Below are 8772 nucleotides of genomic sequence, written 5' to 3'. Positions count from 1 at the left end.
GTGGAATCTCAACATCCAGCCAGTGCCTGGCACACAGAAGACACTCAACACCTGTCCTGTAAATGAATGACCCTCCAAACTGAGCGTGCAATCCACCAAAGAGGCCTGGAAAGTGCGCGAACGGGTGAAGCCGAAAGAGAAGGGGTAAGGGAAGGCCGTTGGCTAAGAAAGCCACTTAAGTCCTTGTGAGTGACTGTGGCTCTCTGGCTCCGTAGCAAGCCCCAGGACGCCGCACCAGGTTGCAACAAGCTGATGGCGTGAAGAGCAGAAACGAAGCCAGGACAGCAGCCAAAGAGGTGTCATGTTCAACACAGGCCAGTATCAGCTCTGCAGTGGCGTGGAGCAAGAGGTACTCAAAGCTAAGATGGAACCACTCCCCCAAGACAAACAAATATCAAACCACGGCAAAGGAGGGAGGCCAGCGAGGTGGAGGAAGGAGCCTGCAGAACCCCGGGACCTGACTTTCGCTGAGGGTGGTACTGTTGACGAAAGGAAACTCTCTCCCCAGCCAGTCAAGGAAACTGCCGGCCAGGCAGGCGAATTCCCGATACTGTGGGACCTTGGCCTGCCGGGAACTGGTGACTATGCTCTTTATGACTGTGAGGTTCAGAGATTGAAGAGAACCATTTAATTGTAGAGAGCTGCAAGGGACCTCAGAAGTCATCTTTCTAGTCCAGAGCCTTTCAGATTATTTGATTAAAGTCTGCTGTCCCTCTAAGCCACCAGTGTCAGGGGTGCAGAGGCCTCGTCTGGGTTTGCTCCTCATTGATTCTTCAGAATCACACTCTGTATCTGGAACATAATAGGTGCCCAGTGCATATTGGATGGATGGATGGATGGATGGATGGATGGATGGATGGATGAGATGGTGATGGTTAATTTTATGCATCAACTTGACTGGCCATGGATACCAGATTAAACATTATTTCTGCGTATGTCTTTGAGGGCGTTTCTGGATGAGATTTGCATTTGAATCAGTGGACCAAATAAAGTAAATGGGCCTCCCCGGGGTGGGTGGGCCTCATCCAATCTGTTGAAAGCGTAAGTAGAACAAAGGAGGAAGGAGCAATTTACCCTTTTTCCCCTGCTCACTGTTTGAGTGGGACATCTCATCTCATCTTCTCTGGCCCTCAGTCTGGAATTTACAACATCAGCTCCCCTGGTTGTCAGACGCTCAGATTTGGGCTGAATTACACCACCAGCTTCCTGGGTCTCTAGTTCACAGACAGGCAGATCCTGGGACTTCTCAACCTCCCTAACTGTGTGAGCCAATTAATTCCTCATACTAAAGCGATCTCAATCTCTCTCTCTCTCTCTCTCTCTCTCTCTCTCTCTCTCTCCATATCTATATCTATCTGCATGTATATAGGTATACATATACACACGTATATGTATGTATGTGTGTACGTGTATTTACTGGTTCTGATTCTCTGAAGAACCCAGAGAAATTAGTCAATTAGAGAACCGATCTGTGTTCGCTGGTAGGAATCCTGGCTGGATATTTTGAGTTTTGGAGAAGGTTGTCTTCTTCACAACTTTGGACAAGAAGAGAGTCACATTTTGCTGGTTTCCCTTGCTCAAGCTTCCCACCGCTCCACCTTGGAGGGATCAGACGCTGTGACACCCCCTACCCTGAATCGCCTCCAACAGCTGCCTCCATGTGTCCTGAGGGGTGGCCTGGTCATGCCTCCAAGCCCAGGTAAGGAATGTCTCTGTGTTTGCTCTCGGTTCGCCAAAACTGCACTACACCGTTATGAAATCAGTTGTTTGTCACCCACTTGAGATGACCTCCCCAAAGAAAATTAATCCAATTCCTGTGAGACCAGACCCCCAGAGAGCGTTTCCAGGAGAGAGAAAAAGTCAGCAAACAAATGGCTGAGATAACCCAACAGGTTCACACTCGGGACACACTGGGGACTGAACGCAGATGTGTCCCCTCATTTCAACACTGTGACGTGACCACACTCAGTGCGGCTACCCAGCTAACGAGTCTGGGGTTTACAAAATGGGGCGATTTCAATGCAATGATTCACTCTAATAGGATGCTCTAAGCAATAATAAAACTACAATTTGCTGAGCACGTATTAAGTGTCAGGTACCGAGCGAGGCGTGGTTATCATATAAGGGTTATCTCTAAATGTCACTGCATGAAAGGTGATGGGGAGCAGAGTTTGTCCCCCAAAAACATGCCTCTTTGGGATACTGATTATTTTAAACTGATTCTTTTTAAGAAACAAAAGAGGACATAATAACGATACCTCTTCAGAGAGTCATTCCTGGGACAAGGTGACATAATACATTGGCACTTAGGAAGACCATCTCAGGTACAAAGTAAATGCTCCGTAAACATTAACCATCATAATCATAACCCAGCGCTGCCCCTTTCACACACGCATGCGCACACACAGTGAGCACCACTCACCACTCACCCTCCAAACGCAGTCAGGCCGTCATTAACAGGGCTGAGCTAGTCCAGGGGTTTAACGGGTTAATACCCGTTAGTGAACGAATGCTCTATACCTTAGAAAAGCTGCACTGTTCAGACGGCTGCTCTTGGCAGGAACACTAGACGTCACATAACCGACCACTTATTGGAGACACAAGCTTCTTTTCACACAACCTTCCCTGACTGTCTAGACTCCGTTATGTGCCAGCGCCTCCAGCCTCAGCAGCACGTCTTACTTCCCTTTAGCAGCGCTCAACACTCGTCTCATCATGTGCTCAGCATCTAGCTTTCTCTCCGGGCCAGCTTATTCAACAGAAATACAAAGCAAGCCACATATGCAATCTTAAATTTTCTAGTAGCCACATCCTTTAAAGTAAGAGGAACAGGTGATATTAATTTCAATAATACATTCTATTTAACAACCCATTATGTCTAATATACGAGGTCTGAAAATTAAGTTCACAAACTCATCCTAGAAAAAGTGCTACATACCTCACTGCTGAATATCACTACAGTCACCTTCCAAGTACTCCCCTTGGGAAGCTACGCACCAATGCTGGCACCTAGTCCATCCTTCAAAGCAATTTTGGAACTCTTTTTCTGGAATGGCCATCAGAGCTGTTGTTGTATTACCCTTGATGTCCTGAATGTCATCAAAATGTCTTCCTTTCAATATTTCCTTTATCTTTGGGTAAAGAAAGAAGTCAGTGGGGGTCAGATCAGGTGAGTAGGGAGGATGTTCCAATACAGTTATTTGTTTACTGGCTAAAAACTCCCTCACAGACAGTGCCGTGTGAGCTGGTGCATTGTCGTCATGCAAGAGCCACGCATTGTTGGCGAAAAGTTCAGGTCGTCTAACTTTTTCACGCAGCCTTTTCAGCACTTCCAAATAGTAAACTTGGTTAACTGTTTGTCCAGTTGATACAAATTCATAATGAATAATCCCTCTGATATCAAAAAAAGTCAGCAACATCGTTGCAACAAGTTTGCAAACTGAATTGTCAGACCTTGTAATATTGGTCCAACGTGTAATCAATATAAAAATTACTAATGAGATATTTTACCTTTTTCGTACTAAGTCTTTAAAATTGGTGCATATTTTATACTTTCAGTGCATCTCAATAGGTACTAACCACATATCGAGTGTTCAATAGTCAGAAGTGCTTGTGACTACCAGGGCACGTCTCTAAGAGGCCCTAATGGTGGGGACGTCAGTGTTCCTGTTCGCTGTTGTGGGTTCAGGGCCCAGAAAAGGTCATTATAGAATGCAGTATACAGAGGGAGCTCAATAAGTATGAGTTGGATGATTAGATGAACAAATGAACGGGATTCTAAATGCACAGTTGGTATAAAACATTAAACCTCCCGTCATGCTTGTGAAACAGATCTGCGTGGATCAGACGTTTCACCATGATCCGGTAAGTGGGTAGTGTCACTCTGTTGCCACTATATCCTGTGTTTCTCAACAGAAAGGTCACAGGCTTCAGCAGAGAGTAAACGATATAAATGTGTACCAAAAACATCTTCTGTAATGACCTGGGAGCTTTTCTCAACATACATCGAGTTTCCGCATCTTTGAAGGTTTGGGAGGGGGCAGGGTTGGTACAACATGAGAAAGTCTGAACCCTAACCCTGTCTCCCTCCAGCTGTGGGACCTTAGGCAAATTACTTCACCTTTTTATATGTCAGTTTCCTCATCTGTAAAACCTCATGAGGTTGCTATGACGGTTAAATAAACTTACCCAAATAAAGCCCTTAGCGCACGGTCTGACGTACAGTAAGTTCTCAGTAAGTGCGAGTGGCTTTTCTTCTTCTTCTTCGGCACCTCCCAAGGCCCCACATTGCTCTTCCTTTCCCACTGCTGCAAATGCGAACTGAGGCCAGTGTCGCCACCGAGGCCTCTCTCCTAACCAGTGTCCTTCATTCGTTTCCTCTTTTCTTCATCCTCCTCTCATTGTTCAAACTGCTGATACTTGATCTTTTCTACTTTGCTTCCCAGTTCTGGAACAACTTCTCATCCACTAGCCAGGTCACCCCCCAGACGACCCTCTTCCTTCAGGTGTCTTGGTTGACTGTTCAGAAAGGGTAACCCTTGATTTGCTGTCATCTTCTTAAGGACCACGACAGCTGAAATTCTCACCTGCATCTTATTCTCCTCTACACCACATCACACCTTATCTGGCTCTTAGTGCATGATATCCATCACTGTCCAAGAGCCTAAATGATCCCTGAAAATGGGAGGTTGAACCACATACAGAACAACAGCATGAAGGAACTACGTGCGAGGCCAGGTAGCTATGGACAAACATTGCCAGCCTACAAAAGATACCCAGAAAGCCTGTCTGTGATAACTGAAAACCCACCTCCATGTGTCACTGTCGTTTCTACTGAACAAGCCACACCCAACTTCTCCTTCTAGCTGACTGCCCTTCCAACAGACTGTAACGTAAGGAAGTAAGGCTAGTGTTCTTTATGCCTGAGAGGGCCACAGCTCTAAGGACTGCCCATCGTACACTTGCCAGCACTCATGACGTGACTTGACTCTTCAAATTTGCCCCAGAAGTGTGACAGTCAGTGGTTCAACCAATTAGTTTGGCTCCTTATGAGATTTGGTGTAAATAATCTAGAAATAATTGGCTAACAAGGAAGAAGAGGAGCTCAAAGCAAACATATATAGAGAAGCAAATATGCCATCACAAAGAAAACCAGGTATTCACACCCGAGGGCAAATTGAGTTAGAAAGAGTAATCGGGTACGGCATGCTGAGGGTTTCCTGGTTATACTTACAAACCTCGTGCAACTTTACAACGATCTCCTGCATAGCCTGTGCTCCACAGGAAACAAAACCGGAGGCAAATTTTACATGGTGATGCTTTCTGGGGAGGTGGGTGCCATCCCAGAGCAACAGAGAGAAAAGGGAAGGGAAGGGAGGTGAGAACATGGGAAAAGCAAATACAAGGTGTATGCTACCTGGCTAAACAGCTGTCATGGCCTTGAAAGACAACACAACTGGTTGTTCAGTCACGTGGGACATTTCAGGGAAGGTCAAATGGCATCACTGCCCCACAACAGTTCGTGGGCGGGGGCAGGAGGAAGGTGGGGAGGGAAGGCAGAGGGATTTACATGCCAACTGCTTCCATCACCTGTCTCACTGGTCAGAACTCATTGCATGGGGGCACTGAACCTCCCTCGTCCCCACCCCATACCTTGACCCATGGTGTGTGAACTCACCTGTACTTCCAGGCTGAGTCCCCCCAGGAAGCAACTGGGAGCCCAAGTCTCACACCCCACAGTGCAGCGTCTCATCTGAGTCTGGATGTGATGGGAGCAGCTGGGGCCACCACGAGACCATCAGGTCGGGACTAGGGATTAGGCGCCAGAGCTGCTGCAGCTGCCACCACTGAGCCAGCAGCTGAGGGCCTGGGGTGGAAGGCAGGTGGGGCCAGGTGAAACTGGGGAGGTGCATGCCTGCATTCAGCACGAGGTACCCCTTTTGAGCAAGGTGACAGGAGTTCTACTTTCTTCCAGTGAAGAGATGTTTTTCCAGTGTCAAAATGTACACTGTTATTACCACCTTCCCCGTGCCTCCTTGTCTCGGTGCCAGCTACAATGACACCCACAGTCAGCGCAACAATCTACTACAGCTTCACACCTCCCAGGTTCACGTCGCCTTATTATAGCACCGCCCATAAACCATCCACACGTCCTGAATCCAACATTTCCATCGCCAAAGACTGTATATTCCATCCAGTATGGTCAGTCATGCCCCAATAATTGTAATCTGAAAATACAATGGCTGTCGTCGTAGCACGATGGTCTGCCAGAGGCAGGAGGCCCCAGTCCTAAAGCCTTCATACATATTCTTGTTGGGGGGTGTTTATTATAAAAACTTTATAATGCTTTATTTTTTAATAGTTCCAAGTACACGGCCTGGGCAATGACACGTCCAGTTCACTATGCTTCGTTACATGAAGTTGCATGAGGATGTGGCTAGAAGGAAAGCTGTGGGGTGTAATGAGGAAGTTCTCACGAGAAGTCAGGCTGCTTGGCTTCTAGTCCTGCTGACGCACTGACAGTCTGTGCCGTGGGGTGTTACAGCCACCTCCAGGCAGCCTCATGGTCCTCCTCCAAAAAAGGACAGGGTTACAACAGATCCCGCAGGGCTGGAATCCTGTGATTCTGTCCTACCATGACTGAGCAAAAGAAAGCTCTTTACTTCCAAAGGTTCTTACTCCTACTTTCAAAGATCTGGAAGTCCTTGGGTTCAAAATTGAGAGGCATACTGCTTACCACATCTGTACTTTCCGATGAAGTATAAAACATTCTAAGCAGGCTTGGCAATCATAATGGTTTACCAACTTTCCTTTGATTCTAATGACTCACAGAGCCATGTGATTAGAGCCTGAAAGTCTGGTTACCTGGCCTGGCCTCTCCCAAAGTGACATGGGAAGCCTGCCTTCTGGGCGTCAGGTTGTCCGTCTATCAAACAGGCCAAGCGGTGCCTAATGAAGCCCCACAGGAAGACCCTGGTGCCTGGGGAGGCTAAAGTGTATACACGAAGGCTCATCTTAAAATACCCCGAATTCTGCTAGTTCCGCCCATCACGATTAGAAAATGGTGCTAGCTCACCATTAGAAAAACGTAACAACCAAAAAGGAAGAATCAGAGATCCCATGAAAGAAGAAAGAGAAGGCTGGCCACATGGACCAGTAGCACAAAAGTGGGCGAGGGAGCTGGAAGGATAGGATTAGATGCGTACAACACACACAGTGTGGAAATGAAGCTCACGCCACCTCTTAGATGCAAGAGTTGTCAGTGAGGGTCAGAACACTAAATCCGAGAGATGCATGCCTGTCAACGTCTTTTTGAAATCCCATTTGGGAAATGTAGACACAGAGGGTTGGTCACTAAAACGTCACTCACTGCTACACAAGGTTATGTCAACCTTAACGAGTACTAAATCTACTACCAGCTAGGAATGACTTACCCAAACTTGAAAAACAAAGACACTAAACCCAGATAGCGCTTAGATGTTCTGACAGGTAAGAATGGAAACCTTTCTCATTGTTCTCTAAAGCTCTGCAAATCAAAACAACACTCATCAGTCTCTATAGAATGTGGGTATCTAACTTCCCAGCAATGGCATGAGGCGTGTTCTTCACCCTGGTAGCTGCTCTGAGGGCCTCTTAGATCTTCAGATGTGAGAAGTCTTTGCCTTTCAGGACACCTGACTCAGTCTTGGAGAACATTTGATGTTTCAGATTGGGCCAAGTGTGAATGATGCCTGGGAAAACCGGCCAAGCACGCAGACTGACCAACACAGCTAGTGCCCTGTCCCCGGGAAGACTGATCAAGTCCTAGTTTTTAGGGACATAAAACTTAAGAATCTGTGTTATAAACTAACATAAGACATGACAAGTCTTTGGATGTCATTAAATAATGTTACATTCTCAGTGATGCATAGCTATACTGTGTGTGTGTGTGTGTGTGTGTGAAAAGTAATGTATGTGATTCTGCTTTTCTTAACTACAGCACATGTGTTCTACGAAAAGCCTTAAGATAATTCCTTAATTTTGTTCATAGTTGAAGCACTTCCTTACATTTACAACGGGTGGAATTCGGGGGTGAGAAATATTTCCTAAATCCTTCATTCACAAGCTTGCAGTTATTCATGCAAGTCAAGAGCACAATCGTAGCTAAATACCAGAGGTGATGGCTGTCTTTTGGGCCAGGAACCACGTGTGGCTTGGCCAGGTGTCAACATGGCGGTGTGTCCCAGGTGGATTAGGGATGATGGTGAACAGCCGAACAGCAGCGTGATACTTACTATAGTGGAAATGCCACTGGATTCGAAGTCAAAAGACCTGTGTTACAGTCTTGTCTCTCCCACTTAGCTGTGTATGAACTTAAGTCATTGATTCACTTCTCTAGACCTCAGTTTTCTTATATGTCAAATGGGGATTAGACCATATGACACCTACACTCCCTTCTAACTCTGAAATTCTAGTCTCTAGAACTACATGGCCTTCCCTGGTCATAACTGACATCTTTTCAGATAGCTGAAGGCAACATTTAGCAAAAATTAGTCATAGGGCCCAATGCAACCCTAGAAGGAGAACAAGGCACCTCCCAGAATACCTGTGTACTGACTCAGGTGACCCATTCATCACCAGGCTCTGTAAATATCATTTCCCAAACTTTTTTTTACAGATTAATGATGTCTAAGAAAACAGTGTATGTGCCTCGATCGAAAATGAGGTACTATGTGTGACTGTTTCAGAGGAAAAGGCGTGAATTCGGGGAGGAAACCTTTCATTAGACTCCAC

The sequence above is a fragment of the Rhinolophus ferrumequinum genome (genome assembly GCF_004115265.2).
Source record: "Rhinolophus ferrumequinum isolate MPI-CBG mRhiFer1 chromosome 5 unlocalized genomic scaffold, mRhiFer1_v1.p scaffold_110_arrow_ctg1, whole genome shotgun sequence".
In the NCBI taxonomy this organism is placed as follows: domain Eukaryota; kingdom Metazoa; phylum Chordata; class Mammalia; order Chiroptera; family Rhinolophidae; genus Rhinolophus; species Rhinolophus ferrumequinum.
This window is presented reverse-complemented; position numbering follows the sequence as displayed.